The sequence below is a fragment of the Equus caballus genome, chromosome 25, assembly GCF_041296265.1.
Source record: "Equus caballus isolate H_3958 breed thoroughbred chromosome 25, TB-T2T, whole genome shotgun sequence".
Taxonomy (NCBI): Eukaryota; Metazoa; Chordata; class Mammalia; order Perissodactyla; family Equidae; genus Equus; species Equus caballus.
The window spans coordinates 14,612,869-14,637,365 of record NC_091708.1 but is presented as its reverse complement, the minus strand read 5'-3'; the positions used below and the strand labels follow the sequence as shown (position 1 = coordinate 14,637,365).

The 24,497-nt window shown below is 39.1% G+C and overlaps 1 long non-coding RNA gene across 4 annotated transcripts in view; it reads left to right on the top strand.

Annotated features, from left to right (window-relative positions):
* LOC102147400 (uncharacterized) overlaps window positions 1–22,950 on the top strand; it is a 41,869-nt gene extending 18,919 nt beyond the window's left edge. The window contains exons 2-4 of one of the 4 annotated variants that reach the window (XR_002804091.2): window positions 3,384–3,542; window positions 10,279–10,557; window positions 16,273–18,088. This is a non-coding gene — a long non-coding RNA (uncharacterized lncRNA). Of the gene's footprint in view, window positions 1–3,383; window positions 3,543–10,278; window positions 10,558–16,272 lie in introns of all 4 variants that reach the window. The other 3 variants (XR_002804095.2, XR_011432417.1, XR_002804094.2) reach the window with 3 other exon arrangements.
* The last annotated feature ends 1,547 nt before the right edge of the window (window positions 22,951–24,497 follow it).

Genomic DNA, 24,497 nt, shown 5'->3' with positions numbered 1-24,497 from the left:
CAGAGCGCTTACAGGATTTTATGTAGGGGAGCACTGTAAGTAAGCCTTGCATTCTGTGAGTTTCTTGATGGCAGGAATCAAGTCTTACACATCACTGTATCACCTTAGCACTTCATACAGAGCTTAATACTTACTAGAGGTTCAGTAAAATTGAACTGGAGTTGGTGGGTACTGCTCGTTTTTTTTTAAGAATTGATTTATCTGCAGTAGTAACAGTCGTAATAGTGTTGAACACTTTCTGCACTCCATCAAATCTACAAGCATTATCTTAGCTTATCCTTACAACTACTCTCTGAGGAAGGTATGGTGGCTTAGAGCGTTTAAGTGAGGGGCCTGTAGTATAATAGTTAAGTCTGTTTAGGTTTGAATTTCAGCTCCACCTCTTATTACTTTTGGACCTGAAAGTTCCATATGTGCCTCAGTTTCCTCATCCGTAAGATGACATCATGATCATGATACCTACGTCATACCTCATGGGGGTATTGTGAGGATTAATGATACCTGCCAATACATGTAAAATGCTTGTGCCTATAGTTGCTAAGTGATTACATGCTCAATAAATGTAATTCTTAGCTGTTAGTAAGAAGCATACCCAATAATCACAGGAGTGACTAGTGGTGAAGCCCAGGGTGAACAAAGCAATCTGATTTCAGAATCTTTAATTACTGTACTGTGTTATAACTGCTTCTGTGGTCATAGGGAGATAATTAAAGACAGGTTCCAAAGAGCGAAACAAAATGAAGAATTTCAGTGAACTATTTGGGGTAGGAAATTCTTAGGGGCTCTTCAAGTTACCCCCATATAAAGAACTCTTCCTTTGCTACCCTGCTTGCACATAAGGGACTTATGTGAGAAATACGTCTTTATAATTTAGGTAAATAGCATTAATTCCAGATTCGTAATGCACATGGCTAGTGAACCTGGAGAATGTCTTGCAAAGGTCTCCCTTTCGGAGTTGATGTGCTAGCGCTGACACCTGGTATACTGTGTCGTCTTGTTGCTCTGTTCTCTTTCTCCGTACTCCCTAGATTTTTCCAACTTTAGGACCCAAGTGGGAGTCTTATGTTGGAGGATGTTGTGCAAACCACATGCGTAAAGAAAATAATTTACATTTTTCCTTTCTTAGCTTCTGGAACATCAGTGATTCCATCCTCCCACTTCTATTGGACAGAAATTGAGGTATTCTCCTTATGCTCTCTCATCTTCTCCAAAACACACCACACACACGTGCATGCATGCACACACACACACACTCCTTGCCATACATGTCAGAGGGATCCAGCATAACTACTTTTTTTCCTGACTCAAGGACCCCAAAACATACAAAGACTTTGGCAATAAAGGAGCCCACCAGCAATCCGCTTTTTCTTTTCCATTCCTACTCTTTCCACTCGACTGTCTTTTAGCTTTCTTTGCTCTTTTTCTTTGATCACCATTTTATCCCTTTATCTCTTGCACAATTCCTGGTATATAGTAGGCATTCAATAAATAGTTTTTGAAAAAAAAGAAAGGCAAGGTGCATTATCTATTTAGTACCTTAATGATATTCAATTACAGAAAAGTGTGCAAAAATATTGCCTTGCTTTAAATTTTTTGTGAGAGCAGACTGTTCGTAGCAAGTGGGCCCCACCTTCACCTCCACTGCCACATTAGAGCTCCCACAACTTCTAGATTTATTCGATTACTCTGATTTTAGCTCTGGTGGTAAAGGAACTGAATGGATGTCTCACAAATGCGGGAGATCTCCAGGTGGGAGGTGGGTCTGTCTCATGGTATCTGTTATTTTTCAAGTTCTTTTGCAATCTCTTGACTTTGCAATGGAAAAGGTTCCACAGATTTGAGTCCATAAAGGAAATTAATAAGTCATAGGAGACATAATACTTACTTTTAGAAAGGGGTGGGGAGAAAATAATCTGAAGGAAGTAGAAGATGTCCAGAAAACCCAAGTTCGTTGTTTCAGCTGATTTTCTAGGGTGAGAATCTTGGAAGTCACTGGCTTCTACAGATTTCCACCCGGGAGGGCAGCAGACCTCATTCTCTTAGTTTCCAGTTTCTGAACCCCTTGCTTACATCGTCAGTTATGTTTGAAATTGTGGTAATCTTCTCCTCCATTTACGTCCTACCTCAACCCTCCCATACAGCTTTTCTCCCACCAACTTTAATAACTTTTTAGAATTTTTAATTAGTTTGAATTGGTTGACATCACTTGTTGATCAGGGTGGTAAAACCTCAAAATTATAGCTATAGATATCTGGGGCCCATGGTCTAGAATAAATAACCTTCATAATTCTGGTATCTATAAGATCTCAAATTTATGTAGATAATGATTCTGAGACAACCCTCCTTTCACTGGTTTCCTAGGAAAACCTTTAGAAATGTGAAAAAGAGGCTTAAACTTGAGGACGTTATGCTCGTCTGAAAGTCTAGGCTCGTGTTTAGTCTGGGCCGTGATGATGCGGCAGTAGACCATGCAGACTGTTCAAAGCAGTGAGCCTGGCCCTTCAGCACTTTGCTTGGCCCTGGATCTCGCACAGTGTACTGCAGCATGCAGAGACACTCGGCGTGTGTCCAAAGATGAAGGACATCTGCTGCTAAAGCCCAAGCAACCCCTGTGTGCGTGTGTGCACTTGGGTTTCCAAGTGGGGGTGTGTGTGTGTCTGTGTGCAACCTGGAGGCAGTCTCCAAGATTTCAAGTGAAAGTGATACCCAGGCTTGAATTTGGTGTGCTTCGCATATACATCTTGTTCACTGCCTGCTCTGTCTCCAAACCTTCTTAAGAAATTAGAAAAAGAAGACCAAATTAAATCCAAAGCAATCAGATAAGGTAAGACAGAAATCAGCCAAATAGAAAAAAGACAATAGAGAAAATTAACAAAGCCAAAAGTTTGTCCTTTGAAAAGTATAATAAAATTGATGAACCCCTACTGTGATTGATCAGGAGAGAAAACAGAAATTAGCAACATTAGGAATGAAAGAGGAATATCACTATAGATCATACTGACATTAAAAGAATAATAAAGGAATATCATGGAATTTTTATGCCAATAAATTCAACAAATTAGATGTTTTCAAATTCCTTTAAAACACAACTTACTAAAGCTAATACAAGCTGGAATAGAAAATCTGAATAGCCCTATGGCTGTTTAAAATTTTGAATTTGTGATAAGTAACCTCCTGTGAAGAAAACTACAGGTCCAGATGTTCTCTCTGGTGGATACTATGAAACATTTAAAGAAGAAATAATATGAATGTTAAACACATTCAGAAATAGAGAAAGAGGGAACCTTTCCTAACTCATTTTATGAGGTGAGCATTACTCAGATAGCAAAATGTGAGAAAAATATTTCAAAAAAATTGCTGATCAGTATTCCTTATGATCATAGACGCTGCAATAGACTGACTGTTTGTGTCCCTCTGAAGTCCGTGTATTGAAATCTTAACCCCCAGTGTGATGGAGAAGTCAGCAGTGAACCTGGAAGAGGGTCCTCGTGGGACGCTGAGTCCACCAGTGCCTTGGTCTGGGACTGATCGCCTCCAGAACTGTGAGGAATAAACGTTTGTTGTTTGAAGTCACCCAGTCTGTGGCATTGTGTTATAGCAGCCCGAACTGACTGAGACAGAGACAGAAATTCTTCACCAAACATTAGCAGGTTGAACCCAGCAATATATAAAAAGGTTAATACATCAGGATCAAATGGGGTGTATTCCAGGAGTACAAAATTGTTTAATCTCAAATTAGTGTATTTCATATATTAACATAATAAAGAATAAAAAAAACTAAATGATCTTCTCAATAAGTGCAGAAAAAGCATTTCACAAAATTCAGTAATTCTTGATTCAGCATATCAGATATAGAAATTTCTTTAACCTGATGAAGAGCATCTACATAATTGTTCAATACCGTTAGTCTTTGGGGGAAATGCAAATTAAAATTACAATGAGATACCATTTCATACCAATTAGAATGGCTAAAATTAAAAAGATAGACAACACCAACTGTTGGTGAGGATGTGGAGAAACTGCTGGTGGGAGTATAAAATTATACAATCACTTTGGAGAAATATTTGACAGTTTCTCATAAAATGAATCATCTATGCTGGAGCCCAGAAATTCTATTTCTAGGTATTTATCCAAAAGAAGTGAAAACATATGCCCACAAAAGGCCATGCATGAGAATGTTCACAGCAGCTTTATTATACTGGCCCCAAATTGGAAAGAACCCAAATATCTCTCCACGGAAGGATAAATTATGGTATAATTCATATAAAAGAATAGTACTCAGCAAGAAAAAAGAATGAGCTACTGATATACACAGCAATAAGAGCAAATCCCCAAAACATGTTGAGTGAAATAAGCCAGAAACAAATACTGAATGATAATATAAAATTCTAGAAGGGGCAAAATTTATGTTGATAGAAATAAGGACATTGGTTGTGGGGCTGGCCCCATGGCTGAGTGGCTAAGGTCGTGCGCCCTGCTTTGGCGGCCCAGGGTTTCGCTGGTTGGGATCCTGGGAGTGGATGTAGGACCACTCATCAGGCCATGCTGAGGTGGCATCCCACACAGCAGAACTAGAAGGACCTACAACTAAAATATACAACTATCTACTGGGGGGCTTTGGGGAGAAAAAAAATAAAAAAAACCGGTGGTTGCCTGTGGGGGTGTATGGTAACTTTCTGGAGTGATGGAAATGTTTGATATTTTGACTGGGATGGTGGTTACATGGGTGTATACATTTATCAAAACTCATTGAATTGTACACTTAAGGTTAGGCATTTCATTGTATGTATATTTTACTTCTATAAAAACCAAACCAACACTTAACTGAATGCCATTATAACAATGAACTAGGGGGCTAAAAATACAAAGTTGGGCAAAAATTATAGTAGAGAACAAACAGATGTGTGGTAATATTATCAGACATAGATTTCAAGGCAAAAGCATTACGTGAAACATTAAAACAAAAGTAATGCGTTTTGTATTGATAAAAGGTAGAATTCATAAAAATGTTCATATCTGGACGATACAGCACTGAAATATATAAACCAAAATATTTTGAAACAAGGGGAATTTGAGATGACCACAATGTGCAACTCAGTAATTGGCAGAATTAAGTGGAGGATAAGTGGATAAAGAAATGAAGATATATGAAACTTAAATGAGAAAAATTAGTTATATATTAAACTGTATGCCCTATGAAGCGACAATATGCATTGTTTCTTAATGTCCACATTAAACATTTATAGAATGTGATTACATAGTGGACCAGATAGAAAACATTTATAGAATGTGATTACATAGTGGACCAGATAGAAAACATTTATAGAATGTGATTACATAGTGGACCAGATAGAAAACTTTAATTTCCAAAAGCAGAAAATGAATAGACCACAGTCTCTGACTAAAATATCTTAAAAATTTGAAATTGATTAAAGCAAAAAAAAAAAAATCTAAACTCTTGTATAATTTAAAAGACACTCTCCTAAATCACTTTTTGGGGCAAAGAGAAAATGTATACATTAATGATGATGAAAACTATTCCTAAATACTTAAGGGTATGGCCAAAGCAGTACTTAGAGCATATTTTTTGCCTTAAACACATATTTCAGATTAAATATGAAAATGGAGAATTGAAGAAATTAGAAATAGAACAATGAATACAACTAAGGCTGTCAGAGATAGAAACTAACAAAGTTAAATGCAGAAATTACAGAATTGGTCAACATAAGGAGAGTGGAATGATAAATCCATTTAGTATGTTGAGAAAAAACAAGCAAAACCTCTAATTAAGGGCAGTCAAGGAAGAAGAAAGGAAAACCAACACAAGAGTAGGATTGGAAATAGGTCTGAAAGCTCAGAGAGGAGGGAGATAGGAAATCACAAGTGAATGTGACACTCATCTTCAAGCTAATGGATCTGAAAGTCATAGTAAAATGGATGATTTTCCAAGGAAAAAACAATCTAGTTTCTAAAATTAATGAAAGAAGACTTGCTTATATCAGGACTCTTACAAGGAATTGTAAAGATTGTCAAAGACCTATTCCACCCAGAAAGCATCGGACTTTGATGATTTTATGAGTAATTCCTGGAAATGTTCAAGGAATAGATATTTCTTTTGTTAAGTAAATATTTTGGATATTAGAAATAGACAGAAATCTTTTCAATTCATTTTTTTTGAAGCAGACATAATTCTGATACCTAAACCTGACAAAACTAGTAGTACACACACAACTCTATCAATCACACATATGAAAATCGATTTAAATATTCTATAGGAATATAGGAAATTGATTTTGTACTATGTTAAACATACCAAAACCATGTAGTGTAGGGCTTATTTCAGGAATTTGTGGATAGTTCAACATGAAATTTATTAATGTAATTCATTACATTAAATAGGCTAAAAGAGGAACCAACATGATGCCAGAAAGGCATTTAATACAATTTGCCACCCATTGTTGATTTAAAACTCTTAGTGAGAGAGGATGAGAAGGAGATTTCCTTAACCTACTGCAGTGAATTCATGAAAACCCAAGAATAAACTTACTTAATGAGGAACCTTAGAAACAGTCCATTAAAGGTGCAAAATATCACTGAAAATATTTAACATTACCATGGGGGTTCTTAGCCATTGTTTTAAACAGGGAAAAGTAAGTATAAATATTGGAAAGGAACAGACAAAATTACCATTGCCTAGAAAATACTTAGAAAATATAAGTGAATCAAATGAAAAACTTTTAGAGCTAATAGAATTTTTGGTAGGCTATCTGGTTAGTGTGTGTGTGCCCATACACATACATATATACATATTATATCATATATACACATATTTATATATATGTATACACATATATGCATATTGGTTTCACAGGCATATATGAGCCAATACAAACCAACACAAACCAGCTAGAAAACATAATGGATAAAAAAGATCCCTTTCACAATTGTAATGTAAAAGTAGAGACCTAGGAATTAATTTAGCAAGAAATATGAAGAAAGCAACAAACTTCTTGAGCGACAAGAGAAGACTTGAATAAGTGGAAAGACCATATTTCTGGATGAAAAGACTCAAAATTATAAAATGCAAATTTCCTCTAAATCACTCTATAAATTTTAAGAAAAATCCCAATGACAAGTTTTGGGAATTTGACAAAATGACTCTAAAGTTTAGATGGAATTACAAACATTCAAAAATATCTAAGAAAAATATTTTAAAACCTAATGAAGGGAGACTTGCCCTGTAAGGTCATTAAAACACGTTGTGAAGCTGTGATAATTTGTTCTGCATAGAACGGGTTCAGAAATAGGCAGGTCACAAGAATAAATCAACAGTCTAGAAACAGTCACAAGTGCATATAACATATTAGCATATAATGAAGTTATAAATTCATTTTCAATCAGTGGGAAAACTGCTGTATTATTTAAAAAAATAGCATTGAGTGGGGCACTAGTTATCTTAGAAAAAGCAGTTTGGAGCTTTCCCGCTCCCATTGCTCTACACAATGTCCATTTCCTCTAACTTCCAATATCTTTCCTTTCCTCTGCAGCTGCTTCTGATTGGCTGTATTACCTCTTTGTCCAAAATTTCTTTCATATTCTTTCTTGGACCCAGCTTTCTCTTCTTCCTCCCCAATTTTCCCTTTCCTGGATCTGTTTTCCAGCTGATAATTTTCTCCCTTTCCATTGTAAGACCTCACAAGTCTTTTTGGCTTCAGGCACCTATCTACCTTAAGAAGGCCTTATTGCTGAGTCGGACACAACAATCTTTTGAGGGATCAGGGTAGGGTGAGTGAATGGGGTCACTAGATCACTGCAGAATTTCCTTGGTGGGTCTAAAGGAGAAGCAGCTGTGAATACTCGGGTGTCGATATTTTTGTCATCATCAGAGTTAAATAAACTGTGGGTCATTTATGAACTGTGGTGCAGTCATTACAAATGAAAGAAGACAGTGATTCCAGACTGCTGGGGTACAAGTAAGATGGCTCAGAGGCTGCCAGAGGTGGACAAAAAGGAGGACTAGCAGGCAGAGCATGACCTAAATATGCTTCAACCGGAGCAGTATTTGCTTATTGAGAGTTTGTTTCAGGAAAGGTTTCTGCTGCTAAAAAATTTGAAGATCACTTCTTAGAAAAACAACTACATGATAAATATGTTCCATAGAAAATAACTGATTTAAAAAGCAGCATGATTTGTAAATTAAAACAATACATGGCTACAGAAAGTGCTTAACAATAGTTACATCTGAGTGGTGGGAAGTGAATGATTTTATTTACTCCTTTTCCTTATCTTTATTAATGTTGTTAGTTTTTATTTTTATACTTTTTGAGGTGTAATTTAGATACAGTAAAGTACACGCATTTTAAGTGTACCACTTGATGACTTTTCACATACCTATAGACCCAGTGACCACCACCTGGATCAAAACATAGAATATTTCCATCACCCTAGAAAGTTCATGTCTGCTTCCAGTCAATAGCCCCACTCCCCTTGTCCCTCCAGAGATTACCACTATTTTGACTTAGTTTAGATTTGTTTTTGTCTGTTCTGAAACTTCTTGAAATGGAATCATACAGATGGACATTTGGGTCTGGATTATTTTGCTCAACATAATATTTCTGAGATTCGTTCCTATTGTGGTATATACTAGTAAGTTTCCCTTACATTGCTGGGTAATATTCCATTCTATGACTATACCACAATTTGTTTGTACTTTCTTTTGTTAGACATTTGGGTTATTTACAGTTTTTGTCATTAGGAATAAAGTGGCTCTGAAAATCTTGTGTCACTTTTTAGTGGACATATCATCCATTTCTCTTGGGCATATATGTAGGAGTAGGATACAGGATCCGCGCATCTTTAACTTTTCAAAACTTTGCCAAATTTCAAAGTGGTTGCATTAATTTACATTTCAGTTAGCAGGGCCTCAGAGTTGCCCATTCTTTTTTCCCCTCTACCGCTATAAAGTAAACAAATAAGACTGACCTTCCCCTATGGAAAGACTAAAATTAAGCCAGGGGGAATGGGGTAAAACCAGCTCTCATCTGTTCTAGCGTCCAATCCAAGAGAAACGTGCAGAGAGCAATAGCAGGTCTTCAGGTCACCAGTTGTTCTTGGTGTCCGTGTGTGTCTGTGTTGCAAGCCTGGGAGGAGTGACGGGGACAGAGTGAGGGGGGTGGAAAGCCAGTCTCAGGAAAGGGCTACAGACATTAGGCAAAAGGTCAGGTCCCCCTGGCTAACTGGTTAGGATTCCAGCTCCTTCAAGGAACCAGGGCATCTTGGGTAGAAGGGGTAGACTCGTGAACCAGCCACAGGCTGGGTGCTTAGATGGTTCAGGTTTCATTTGATGTTTCCACCAGTGTCAGGGGTGCCGTTGCTTCACCTTTTTGGGCACACAGGGTAGGAAGCTCTTAACGTGCCACTAAATCTGGGCTGACTTGAACCTGCAAGTAGAAGAACTTACAGCCAGATAAGGCAGAGCTGATATAGACAGGGACAGCAGTACCCCAAGCCCGAGTGGACTGTTGAACCTAATCCCTGGGCACAGTTTGTGCGTCATTTTTCTAGGCAGGAGACTATGTAAGTGTGTAGGGGAAGCTGGGTCTATAAATATGTGAAACAAGTAGGTGGTGCTTGCCAAGATAGTGGAACTGTCTGAACTAAGTAGCTGTTGGTGGGTCCTAATAATGACGGCGACCAACCTTCAGGTAACAGCCGTACAGGTTACTAACCTTTAGTCTGTTTCATGGTCATAGTCTGGATCCTTAGGCTTCCCTGGATGATGTAGAAATTTGTTACTGATGACCCAGACAACAGAGTTCAGCTGATTCTGACTCTACTTCTGAAATATATCACGAATCCTTTTGCTGCTTTTCAATTTTATTCCCAGCACTTTAGTTGAAGCCACCATGATATATATTCGTCAGTATATTCCAATAGCCTCTTTCGGTCTCCCATCCACTTCTGCCCCACTCAGATTTATTCCAAATACTCATCTGATCGTGTTATTCCCTTTCTTAAAATCATGTTGAAATTTCAGGAGCATATATTTGAAGGCAGATAATGTGGCTGCTAGAAAATGTGCCAGTTTGGGAGATAGAAGGCACAACCACTAACTAGCTGTGTGCTAGTTAGTCCTTCCCCATCCCCCAGTGTTCGTTTCCTCATCCGTAAATAGAAGGATTGGACCAAACTGGCGTGTCTCTAAGGGCCATGGTAGGTCTAACAATTGTGATCCTTTGTGGGGCCGCTTCAGAGGACCTTTCTTGTGTTCTTGCCTAGGATGGAGAGCAGTGAGACCCTGGGATGGTCTTTCAGTCAGGTCTCCTGTCTTTCTTCTCTGAAATGGCTGGTGTCGTCGAAGTTTTAAGACAGTTCCCGTACACTGAGGAAAACCATATTAAAAGATTTCAAGAGCATTTCCTCATTTCAGCAGGTGTGCCTCAAGGACTGAGAGTTCCCTGTGGTTTCACGCTGCTGATGTAGGCTGTCGTCAAGTTCTCTGCTTCACTGCATCCTTCTATTCTTAGAGGCCATCCAATCCAGGCCTGTTGGCAGAAGGTGAGTCCATAAGTTTCTTGGAGTGCTGCCGCCATCTTTGTAGGATTCTGACTGAGTGGTGGATGTAGACATCTACACTTGTCTAGTTATGTTTTATGGCATAGAACTATACACTCATGGGCAAATGTCAGTTTTCTGGTTTTGTATGTTATGTAAGATACAACCATTGGGGGAAACTGGGTGAAGGGTACATGGGACCTTTCTGTTGTATCTTTGCAACTTCCTGTGAATCTGTAATTATTTCAAAACTTTTTTAAAAAGTAACTCTTTACAAGGTGGATGATAGGACTCTCTAGGGCTGATTCCATAACATCTTCTTCAGTTGTCTGAGTTGGGGCTTTTTTTTTTCTTTCTGATGGGGAAGATTGACCCTGCACTAACAACTGTTGCCATTCTTCTCTCTCTCTTTTTTTTTTTGCTTGAGGAAGATTGTTGCTAAGCTAACATCTGTGGCAATCTTCTTCATTTTTTTTTGTTGTTGTTTTGTATGTGGGATGCCGCCACAGCATGGCTTGATGAGCAGTGCATAGGTCTGCACCCAGGATTCGAACCCGTGAACCCACTGCCGATGAAGCAGAACATGTGAACTTAACCACTACGCCACTGAGCCAGCCCCTCGGGCTTTTTTTTTATATGCCAAAATGTAGATTACCTGACAATGCAGTGGCTTTTCATAATTTTGACTATGAAATCTTTCCGAAGGAATTTTCTGTTGAAGACTTAACCCACATGTTCAGTGGCCTTGTGTTTATGGTGTTCGATCAGCGCCAGGCCAGCCCTAGCAATAACACTGTGCGTGCTTTCTGGGTCCTTGGGTTCCACTCCAGGTCCCACATTTCTCTTCTCTGTTTCTAGGCTCAGCCCTCCCTAGCTCTGTGCAGACAGGGCTGTGGAGTTGCCTGGCCAGTGTCCCTCCCAGATCTCTGAGGAGAGAATCCCCAAGTGACCACTGGGATATGTGGGGTGAGATGTGCCCAGTGGTCATTTGGGGATTCAGTCAATCTAGAATCCATTCTTCTCTAGATCAGGGTGTAGGGTGTCAAGGGATAAAGAGAGGATGCTGAAGGGAAGAGGAAGGATTGACAGCCCTCCAAAGATGTCTATGTCCTCATCCCCAGAACCTGTGAGTACGTTAGGTTATATGGCAAAGGTGATTAAGGTACAGATGGAATTCAGGTTGTTAGTCAACTGACCTTAAAATAAGGAGGGTATCTTTGGTTGTTCAGGTGGGCCCGATGTAATCACAACAGTGCTTAAAACTAGAAGAGGGAGGCAGAGGAGGGAGAGTCAGAGAAAGAGATGTGAGGATGGAAGTAGGATCAGAGAGATGCCATACCGCTGGCTTTGAAGATGGAGCAAGGGGCCATGAGTCGATGAAACCAGGTGGCCTCTAGAAGCTGGAAAAGGCAAGTAAATGAACTTTCTCCAAAGCTTTCAGAAGGGAGTACACCTTGATTTTTAGTCCAGTGAGACCCATGTCAGATGTCTGGCCCACAGAAGTGTGAAATAATAGGTTTGTGTTGCTTTAAGCCACTGCCTTTGTGGTAATTTGTTAGAGCACAATAGAATACTGATGCGATAGAAAGCTGATATATTACTGCAGTACATATGGCCTCAGGGTAAGAGCTGATTGAAGGAGGCCTGGGGCTCAGGAATCAGAGAAGAGAAGCCTGGGCTGGGTGGTGTGAAACCTGAGTCAGGAGGTAGTGATTGGGAAGAAGGCCAAGCTTTGGGGACCCTGTCCTCTGGAGAAGGCAGTGCTATCCAGGAGGCATTGAATAAAGAATCAGGAAAGAGGTTCAGATCCAGCAGTTAGAGAAACAGTTTTGGGGATTTTGACTATGTGGGTAATAGCATAGAGGGGAGACTTGGATGGGGAAAGAGTTTGTGGGAACAGCGGGTTTGTATGAGGCTGGGGACCAGAAAAGAGAGTGCAAAGAGCACAGGGCTAGGCATCAAGAAGTCTGGATTTTAGTCATTTTGCTGGCTGAGGTGTCTGACACACGTAAGTCTTTAAAACTCTTGGGCCTCCATTTTCTCAAATGGAAGATGAGGGCCTCACCGTACCAGGCTTGCTTTCCGGACTGAAGCAAAAATTCTCTGATTTGGTGAAGGACCTTAGTCCTTAGTGAGCTCTTTAGGAATAACCTGACTGTGGTTAGAGCATTTCAGCTCACTGTGTCGCTAAATCAGTGTCTTTGGACACAGTTCAGTGCAGTGCATGTAAATGACAGTGGAATATGGCTTCCTCCTTAGAGGAAGAACTTCGCTCCCCTTGTGAGTGTTCATTGCATTGCTTCAACATGGGGATAATGACCATGGCACCCACGAGTCTTACCGTGATTGAAATATTTTGCCTTTACAGAGTTGTGTGTATACGATGCTTTTCACAGGGCAAGTTCAAAGTCTTTGCAGACTGCCATCTCTGATTCCTTTTGGGGTAGGCAGGTGGTAGCCCTTTTGAAATTGGCCAAATAGAGAAACACAGGGCTATGGATCCCCAAATTTCTCTGAATTCTTAAGCATTAAGTATTCCAGAATCCTGAAATACTGAATTTAGTAAAAATGTCTTTGCATTCTGTTTGATTTTGTACACTTTTCAGTTTCTCACAAACCTTTCACTGACAGAGCATCGTAGCATCTGCCAGTGATAGGGCACCCAGAGGGTTTGGCAGCTTGTGGGTGGGAGTTTCAGGGTTTGGGGACTTGGCGGCAGTTAGATTGGGCTGTTGGTGTGGGTGGATGGAACTGTGTATTGATGATGGTCTTGGCTTTTCCTAAATCACAATTGCATCATATGAGATAGCTGAATTTATGTTGAGCTTTACAAAAGCCTCCTGGGAAAAGGGCAAAACTGGTTTTAGTGCGTAAGAAATTTATTTATGGCAATTATGGTACCAAACTGAGTCTGGAGACTGTTGAGAATCTGGACCGTTTTCTGGTGGAGGAAAAAAAATCTATTTTACTTTTGTAAGTGGGAATCATCTAGTAGAATCATTTTGTAGTTGCAGTGATGTTTCAAAGTCTTCTTGTCCTTTCTGTAGGGCAGCGGGTAGGATATTCTTGCTATACTAATTCAGTTAAGGGTGGCTTCTGGAAAGAAATATGAGGGAAACGAAACAATAAGGGTGAGTGGAAAGAAAATGGCCAGCTCCCGGGGAGGTGGTTTGAGGATGTGAAGTATGGTTGGCCAGGTTTCTTATGACTCATCTGCACGGCAGAGCTGTGTGACGGGTCCTCCTGGAGACACGGGGTCACGGCTGTCTGCAGCACAGTGATGACTCACAGAGAAGGGGCTGTAGGTCCCATTGCAGCTTTATCTGACGTGCATAAATGTGACTAATGTCTTTGGTTTTATTTTATTTTTTAACTTGTGGTGTCCTGATTTCTAGTGATAGAATGCCGTGCAAGGGAAAGTGTATTAAATGATTCTTTTTTTTCCCCAAACAAGAAGGTTAGAAAACTTGAGGGCACCTCAGTCGTCCTTGAACACTGTCCTCTAAAATAGGTTACTTTTGGTAAGGTTCTGACAAGAATTCTTCTATTTTAGTATAATATAATGTAATCTATCCATTGACAACTCAGTTGAGATATTAAGCACTTTTACTTTTTTCCGGGCCACTTCTTTCAACTAAACTCTGCAGAATCTTCTTTTCCGTTCCTTTAATGGCATCTTAAGTTTCAAAATATCCTGATCACTTGGTGAGTAAAGCTCAGTCCAATATGGTTTGTCCAATCCAGTATCGTATCCAATTTAAAACTCTTCCTCTAATCCACTGCTCAAAGTGGGAGGGTGAGAAAGAGAGAGAGAGAGAGAGAGATTGAGAGATTGAGAGATGATAGAGAGATAGATAGATAGAGACTGCTTCTGAGATGTCTCCTCCCCTTCTCTCTCTGCATGTAGATCATCTAGGACCTGGCGCAGGGGCACTTGGATAGAGGAGGTAACGATAGCCTTACACACCTGATCACCTGCCAGTTGTGGGAAGGTGCCCATGGTCTTACTCAGCTCACTCTAGTTCTGTCTGCTTCTGGCAGCCTCTGCTCATGTAATTGACTCTGTATGATGGTTTCTTGTTTGGGTCAACCTGGCTCACTCTGTCAGTGAGGACTTCCTGAGAGAGGGGCAGCCGTGCCATGGTCATACCTCCAGTCTTCTCTCTGTTAGGGTGTCACCTCATTTGTCCTTGCTCTCTGGATAGCCCTTTTTGTCTTTGTTCCTCCTCGGTTTTGTAGTCCTTTCTGTGGACTGATGGAAACCACTGAAGTTTTATTCCATACCTTGTGTCATGAAACTGGGGTGGAGGTGCCACATATCCTTTTCTTCACAGGAGGAAACTCAACATCCTGGCGTGCTAATGTCTGGTTTTATATATGACTGTGTTTTCCTGTCAGCCTTTCAGTGTTATTGGATAGGTGGTGGTTTTTTGGCTTTTGTTTTTGTATCTGTCAGTTCATATTCCTAGAAAAGCCATAGAAAATAATGGTTTATAAAAAATAATATAAGGCTCTGTTTATTTCAGTGCTGACTTGTTTCCCAGGAAATATTTGATTTCCCTGGCTAGATGCTGTAAATGCAGTAGGACTTTATATTTACGTTGTTTATTATATTAAGGATCTATTCTGTAAGTCAAATTGTTGTCTTCAAGACATGTGCTATGTTAGAAAAGCCCAGGGAGGCAGCAGGGTGTGTGCTGGAGTCAAATCGACTTGGCTAGAATCAGCAGCTGTGTGAGACATCTTCCCTTAACATCTTCCTCACTGGCAAAATAAGAATACTACTACCTACTCATCTCAGAGGGTTGTGAGGACTCAGTTGAAGCATTTAACATGATGCCTGGATCACAGGAAGTAGACAATAAGGTTAGCTACTTTTATTATCTTTATGGTATGGAGAATGCCATATTATCTGTATGATTATATGATTCCACTAAGATTTGAATAAAAACACATCAGATTGGGCTGGGCAGACTAAGACTGGGAATTCTACTAGATATAAAGAGGTTTAGTATACTATATCATGTTAGCAGGAAAAGGAGTCAAGTTCAGAACAGACAGCAAAGGTGAGGGACTCCATCTAAAAGGCTGGGAGATATAATCTCTGACCTGAGATTAAGGTCAGAATGTAGATAACTGCAAATTAGGCATAGCACAGCAAGGATAGAGCTTGGTAGTTATGGATTTGAAAGATCAAGTCCAGAACACCTCTCAGAGGGCAGGCGGCCTGGGATTGTAGACTGGAACAATCTACAATCCTGAGAGCTCTCGGAGAGCAGTGCTGCTCGTGGTGTGAGAGACTGTCATTCCCTATGGCATTTCTCCTTTTGCCAGAGGGATCCTTAAATGTTTTTTCCTTATGATCAGCAGGTCTCATTTCCTCTGTTATTTGCTTTTCTACTAACTCTGGTAGGGGTGAAGTAGAATTGAGCATTTAAAAAAATTATTGCCAGTTGGATAGACAAAAAATAATCTTGCTCAGATTTTTACTTTTGGATAGTAAGTGAGACTTAACATATAACCCCATATATGTTAGCTGTTTGCATTTCTCCTTTTGTGAATTATCTACTCATGCCATTTGTAATTTATTTATGGTAATTTTAGGGGTTTTCTTATTAATCTGTGCATGTTCTTGATATAGTCACTGTTCATCAGTCGTATTTGCTGTATTTTTCTCCATTTGTATTTATCTTTTAATTTTTGATTTTGCACTTTTAGGGTATATGGAATCAACAAAATGAAAAGGCAACCTGTGGAATGGGAGAAAATATTTGCAAACCATATATCTGATAAGGGGTTATTACCCAAAATATATAAGGAACTCTTACAACTCAATAGTGAAAAAACCAAGTAATCATTACAAAATGGTCTAAGGACCTGAATAGACATTTTTCCCAAGAAGACATACAAATGGCCAACAGGTACATGAAAAAGTGCTCAATGTCACTAATCATCAGGGAAATGCAAATCAAAATCACAATGAGATATCACCTCACAGCTGTTAGGATGGCTCTTTTCAAAAAGTCAAAAGATAACAAGTGTTGGCGACTGCATGGAGAAAAGGGAACCCTTATGCACTGTTGGTGGGAAGGTAAATTGGTGCAGCCACTCTGAAAAACAGTATGGAAGTTCCTCAAAAAATTAGAAATAGAACTACCATATGACCCAGCAATCCCACTTCTGGGAATATAACCAAAGGAAATGAAATCAGGATCTTGAAGAGGTACCTGTACTCCCATGTTCATTGCGGCACTGCGCACAATAGCCAAGATATGGAAATGACCTAAATGTTCGTTGACTGATGAATGGATAAAGAAAATGTGATATATATAGAATGGAATACTATGCAGCCTTAAGAAAGAAGGAAATCCTGTCATTTGTGACAATATGCATGAACCTAGAGGACATCATGCTAAGTGAAATAAGCCAGACACAGACAGACAAATATTGCATGATCTCACTTATATGTGGAATCTAAAAAACAAACAAACAAGCACAAAAAACTGATCTCATAGTAACAGAGAGTAGGATGGTAGTTACCAGAGGCTGGGGTGGAAGGGGGAAGGAGAGATAAAAAAATGAGAAAAGAAGGTAAAATAGTGGTTGCCAAGGGCTGGGGCAGGAGGTCATGGCAAGTTATTGTTTAATGAGGACAGAGTTTTAGTTTTGCAAGACGAAAAGAGTTCTGGAGATGAATGGTGGTGATAGTTGCACAATAATATGAATGTACTTAATACCACTGAACTGTGTACTTAAAAATGGTTAAGATAATAAATTTTATGTCATGTGTATTTTACCACAATAAAACAATTGAAAAAAAATTGGAAAAAAGATACATTGAAACATTAAAAAAAGTAAAAAATTAAATTAAGGGGGCAGATAATGCAGAGATTTAACAGGTAGCCATGAGATCATGGTGGAAAATGGTTTGGTGGCTCCTCAAAAAGTTAAACATAGAATTACCATATGATCCAGCAATTCCTCTCCTAGATGTGTACTGGAAATAATTAAAAACAGGGACTCGAACAGGCATGTGTACACTAAAGTTCATAGCAGCATTATTTACATAGCCAAGAGGTGGAAACAGCCCAAGTGCTCATCAACAGATGAATAGATAAACAAAATGTGACATATGCATACGATGGAGAATGTTATTTAGCTATAAAAAGGAATGAAATTCTGACACATGCTACAACGTGGATGAACCTAGAAAACATTATGTTGAAGTGAAATAAGCCAGACACAAAGGACGGTTAATATGATCCCACGTATATAAGGTTGGTAGAATTGGCAAATTCATAGAGAGAAAAAGTAGACTAGAGCTTACCAGGGGCTCGGGGGAGAGGAGAAGGGGGCGTTATTGCTTATTGGGTGGAGTTTCTGTTTGGGATGATGAAAAAATTCTGGAAATAGTGTTGATGGTTGCATAACATTGTGAATGTACTTAATTCTGCTGAATTGTACACTTAAAAATGGTTAAATGGTAAATTTTGTTATGTATATTTTACCACAATAAAAATTTTTTTAAAAGATGTACCAATCTTACTTTTAAAACTCTTTTATGACTTTTAAGTTGACTTCTATGATGTCTTTCCAATGTACATTTTTTAAGTATAATTCTTTATATTTTCCTCTAGGCATTATAAAGTTCAATTTTTGCATATAACTCTGTTATTCATCTGAAATTTGTTCATGAGATACAGATACAAATTTATCACAGCATCATTTATTGTGTATTCTCTTCACTAATTGGTGATCTTTCTTTATCATATGTTAAACTTATGTATAATAAGCCCTATTTATGTGTGAATTCTGTTATTGATTTCAAGACTATCACAGAGATTTTTGCCTCATAGTGCTTTTGGGTATGAAAATGTGGATACCGAGCTTCTGGCTGTGTATTTACCTAAGGCATCTCTTTTGGGTGTCATGGTTATCCCATGTTAGTATAAACTCAGGATTTTCGGAATGTAATTATCAAGTGATGCTATAAGTCATTTGAATTTATTTATAAATATTAGTTTTTCCACATATGACCAAAGTTCAACACCAGTGATGTTGACAAGAAACAATGCATATTACGTTCAGTTTCATTAGCAGGGAGAGGTGAATTAAAGAAGAAAATCTGCTTCTATATCATTTGTAGAGCCATTAGTTGTTATTATGTCATATTTGTTCTTATAAGTAATGCCCTTCTACACTATCATTCCAACTGGGCTGGTAGCAGTTAATTCAGCAAATTTAATTTTCCAAGTGAGAAAAGTTGCCTTTGCATCAAGCTCATAAATATAATGCCTGGTGGTGGATATAATTCTTCCATTATCAGCCTCGTTTATCACGCCAAGTCATGTGGCAGAACTGTGAGACTGAACATGGCAGAAACTGGTAAAGATTCCTCTTGCTTCATTTCACTAATGGATTTTATTTCTTCACTTTAACAACAATATATCCATCTACACATAGGACTGTATTTAGAGGGTATTTGTTTTCAATATGAAGCTGCCTCAAATCTTTTTAGAGTACTTTAATCAGACTCATTCTCTACATGTTGTTTACAAGTGACCTTGTCCATTTGAGTATGCTGGTCTCTGGGCAAAGGTCCTGCTTGCTCAGTGATACTGCATCTGAGTTTTGTAACTATTAGAGCATGCTGGGGGTGGGGGTTGCAGGGGGAGGACGGACACCAGGACTATCATGTCTTTCTTGGGATTTGGCCTCCTAGCCAATTTCTACTTCCATTTGGATTCTTGTTCTCTTACAACTAAGGGATCCAAAGAAACGCAGTCACTCTATTTATTGCTACTGAGTAGAACATCAAAACTTAGTTGATTATTTCTTAAATTTGTCTGAGCTTCCTTAAGTTCCTAGCATGGCGTGCGCTTATTTTTCTGGACTTGACCAACTGACCAAACCATGGTACCTCCTCTTTTATTCTAGTTAAAGAGGCAGAATACCAGACAGAGGCAGGAATATCACTCCCAGTGGGTTAGGAAATCTGGATGAGGCTTGATTCATGGCTTCTGTGGAGGGAAGGATGTTTTATTGGAGTCAGTGCTTGCAGATTTGCTGAGGTTACAGGAAAAGCAACAGAAGGTTTCTGTGGCAAGTGGCAGGTTTTTATGGAGTTTAGGAATCAGACAGAATTGGTAGTTGAGAGATTGCTGCTTGAGTGTTCAGGGATTTAAGGAGAAATAGGCACATATTTCTGGAGCTTGGGCTATTTCCTAGGATTCATGGAGAAGAGAGGTTTTAAAACTATCTAGATATCACAGGTTTCTTTCATAGGTTCTGGACAGGATGGAGGAGACAGATAGAACCTGTTGCATAGCCTAATGACATCGGGATGAGCAGTAGTGTCCAAGCAACCCGGGAAGAATGGTTCCCAGCCCCTGGAGATGGAGCTGTGATTGGGCTCCTAGACTCTGGTAAAGAAATGGCCAGAAAGGAGGGGAAGCAAGTAATAAGAGGGCTGGAGGCAGCTGAAGCATCATTTCGTAAGTTCAGATATATTCAGTTACATTCGATCTGGTAAAGGAGAGGTATTTTTCCCCTCCTTTTTTAAGGGCTTACTCAGCACTTTTATTTGATTGGAAGAGTGACCAGTTGAGGCTGAGGGGATCAGGCCTCAATAGTGTCAAATCCCAACAGAGAAGCAGTAGGGTTGGGAACCAGGGTTAGAGACTGGAGAATAAAAGGCTTGAAGTAGTAAGGATTCCAGTATTTAGCTTGAAAAGGGACAACCAGATGGCAGAGTCAAGCAAAGTTGTGCCTAATGGGCATCGGGGAATAGCAATAAGAAGGCAGAGCTTTGGGAGACAGGAATCCTGTTCAAGATTTTAATTTTAGAAGAAAGGAATAGTATGTATTAAATAACATATAATTCCAAAGATTCCTCTGCTAGATAGTTTGAAATAAAATTTGGTCTCTAAAAATCTTAAGTATTAATAATACAGTTGAAAAGCTAGAAATAAATACAATATCACAATATATTTGTGGATATTCCTTGCAAAAATTTCTCAAATTATAAGTGTGTATGTATGTACTTAAGACAAAATATCTATTGCCTATCTATCTAGCTATCCATCTCTCTCTCTCTCTCTCTCTCTATCTATAATTCAGAATTAGCTTGATAACTTTCCTGATTGTGTGCTTTTATTTTTGGCTTTGCTACTTGCAATAAATGACTCAGAAACAGAAGTGAAAAATCATTTTACAGTTTGACTAGAGAGTTTTTTCTGTTCAGGTTGTTGTAATTCTTACATAATACAGATATAAACCTTTGAATGTTTATTAGATGTGTGGTGCTAGGTTTCTGCGTAAAACAACAATACCAGCCCCCTAACTTCCATGCCTCTGTAATTATGTGTAAACTTGTTTAAGATCATCAAGTACAATGATTCATCACTCCAAGGTGCTCTGCTAAAGGCTACATTGTTAGAAGACTATTGTTCCCAACTGAATATATTTATTTTGAGCTTTGGTTAATTTTTTTATTTTTAACGTAAGCTCCAGATCTCTATCTATACTCATTATGTAAGAAATAATAAATACTTGAAGGCAGTTATCTACTTTTAAAAGTTTACTTCTTTTTTTTTAAAAAAAGGGGCTCACCTTTATTCAGTATCTACAAAATACTCAAAATATACACAAGTTCCATATTATGACAAATTGGGAGCCGTCTTTGATTCCTGTCTCTCCTTTATCCCACACATCTAAGGAATCACAAATTCCTGCAGACTCTGCCTACAAGTATCTCACAATTTTTCCATTTCTTTTTTCACCCCCACTGCCGTCATAGTCTGGGTCACATCGTCTTTCACTTTAAAAGCCCCCTAATTGGTCTGCCTTCCTGTCGTGTTGCTCCCTTCTGTCCATCTTCCACTCTACAGCCAGAGTGACCCTTCTAAATGTAAAATGGTCATGCCCCCATGACTCCTGTTATTAAAAGTTTACTTCTTATTGATAAAAACAGAAGGCTAGTGCATTATTGGGAATGTCTGTTTAGATGTATTGCTACTGTTGTCAGCAGCATCATAAGTATCATCATCATCATCATCATCATCATCATCTGTTAATATTGGTTGCTAACCATTTAGGTCAGGGATTATTGTAAGTTCCAATAGCATTTACAAATAGTATATGTCAAATAACAGAGTCCTTGGAAAAAAGAGAGAAAAATGAGTACTGGTCAAAATTTGAAGCAGTTTCTAACTTTCAAATGGGTTGGTGGCCAAATTTTGTTTGTAAGGTACTTTGTTTGAACTTGGAGCCCTTTTTATTGGTTAATTCGTAAACAATGTTATATATGGAGTATATGTACCCAGTTTTGCTCTCAAAAACCCACTCAAGAGTTGAAACTCTATGTGTTTAACACTATTATAGAGTTATTTGAATGTAGGTCTATTGGTAAAAATTTATCAAGATTCAACACAGAGCCTTCCATTAGAGTTGGTGGAGAGTGATTCTTTTCTTTCTGCTGTCTTCACCTACACCACCAAGGAAGTTATGAAGACATATTTGTGCCCTCTGCTGTGGTTTGAATTTTGTCCCCCCAAAACATATGTTGAATTCCTAACCCCATGTACTTGTGAATGTGACCTTATTTAGAAAGAGAGACTTTGCAGATGTAATCAATTTAAGATGAGGTCATCTTGAATTAGGATGGGGTCTAGTCCAATGACTGGTGTCCTTATACAAAGAGGGAGATTTGGGCACAGAGACAGGAAGAATGCTGTGTGACAGTGGAAGCAGAAATAGGAGTGATGCACCTACAAGCCATGGAATGCCAAGGATTGCCAGCAACCACTAGACACTAGGAAGAAGCAAGGAAAGAGTCTTGCCTAGAGCCTTCAGAGTGCTCATGGTCCTGCTGACACCTTGATTTTGGACTTCTAACCTCCAGAACTGTTGTTTGAAGCCATTCAAGTTTGTGGTAATTTGTTACTGCAGCCCCAGGAAACTAGTAACACCTTTTAAAGAAACAAAACTTGGCCATTAGAAATTTCTCATGTGTCTGTCTGCTCCATAATAACTCTGAGAATGGACTTATTACTAAAACAAAACGTGGCATGTGTCACGGACTAAATGTTCCTGTCTCCCTCAAACTCACGTGTTGAAATTGTAAGCTCCAATGTGATGGAATGAGGAGGTGGGGCCTTTGGGAGGTAATTAGGTCATGAGGATGGAGCCCTCATGAATAGGATTAATGCCCTTATTGAGGGACCCCAGGGAGCTCGCTTGCTGTCTTTCCACCGTGACAGGATACATGAGAAGATGGCTGGCTGTGAACCAGGAAGCTGGCCCCCACCAGTCAGCAAATCTGCCAGCGTGCCTTCTTCTTGGACTTCTCAGCCTCCAGAATTGTGAGAAATAAATGTTTGTTGTTTTAGCCACCCAGTCTATGGTATTTTTGTTATAGCTGCCCAAACAGACTAAGACAGCATACCTAAATTTGGTATGTGGTTTAGTTTGCCATCTTAAAACACAATTGGGTGACAATATTTAAATGACTGTATTGTTAGTGCTTTTTAACTATAAATCCCTTAGTCATTAAGAATTTTCAGATATGTAATGATACATAGTGAGTCCTACAATCTGCAGAATTACAATAAGACATGAATATATGAAAAATACTGAAGACTACGCACGAGAGAAACCTGTACACGTCAATCCTTGCGTTCAGTAGAGAACACATATTATAAAGATAGATTAGATATAGTTAAGTTTCTTAAAGAAGATTCTTATGTTTACTACTCTTAGGGTTTTTTCAATTGAAACCTTACTAAACTCCAAATTTCCAAAGTAGCAGGAGTCCATTACAGCTTTAGGGTTCCCCCTCCCTCCAAAAGGGACTAAGAATCCAGGGACCTCAGTGAGTTCAAAGAGGCCAGTCATCTTTCCAGACACCTCACAGAAAAAGAAAGAGAAACAATTGGAGAATTTTGTCAGTCTTCTGTTGGGTTCCATTTTTCATCTGTCATTGTTTCTGTTGTCCACAAGCTGCTGGTAACAACAGGTCCTCTTGGTCTGATGCATCCTTTTGCACTCCTGTGAGGATGCACTTCTGGTCGATAACCCAGTGCAGCAGTGTTGTGTTTCATACTTTGACTGCAGTTCCTTAGTTCACACTCATTGGTTAAGAGCACTGGCTTTAAAGTCTGACAGTCCCATGTATGAGTCCCAGATATGCCACTTACCAGCTGTGTGGCCTTGAAAAATTAGCTTAAGCTCACTAGGCCTCTATTTTCAGAACCGTAAAATGGGTATACTATTGTATCCTCCTCATAGACTAGTTGTAAGAATTCAATGAGAAAATGAACATGAAGTACTGAGGAAAATGCCTGGCACAGAGCAATATTTATAATAAGGAAACAATAAATAACAGAGGGTTATATCTGTATGTTTGTGAAGAGATTTAATGATGTGGGGAAGCGCTTATGATAATTATATATGGTGTTTGTGATTTTCAATGTGACGAGAAGGGTGGTGGTCACCAAACATTCCATTTTATCTCCTTGACATTTCCATCCTTCCACCTCTAATTACGGAACTAGTTCTAGTCAGTAGGCTATGGGCAGAAGTTGCGTGTGTTACTTCTGGGCTAAAGCAGAAAAGAATTGGTGTGAGACCCTCCAGCTGTTGCTTCATCTCCCAAGGTGACGGAAAAGGTCATGTGATCCAGATGCTGCTGTAGGATGGTGGGGTTTCCTAATCAGCCTGAGTTCTCGATGGACTAAAGCCCCTGCCGACGTGTGATGGACAGGTAGAATGAGTGAGCAATAAGGCTTGATTGAGTTAGGCCACTGGGATTTAGGGGTTAATTTGTTAGCACAGCATAATCAGGCCTATCCTGCCTGATCCGCTTTTCTTTATTAAAATGTGTGTTAAAAAGACTTGAAGACAATTCACCAAATTGTAAGTGGTTATTGTTAGTGTGATTGTGG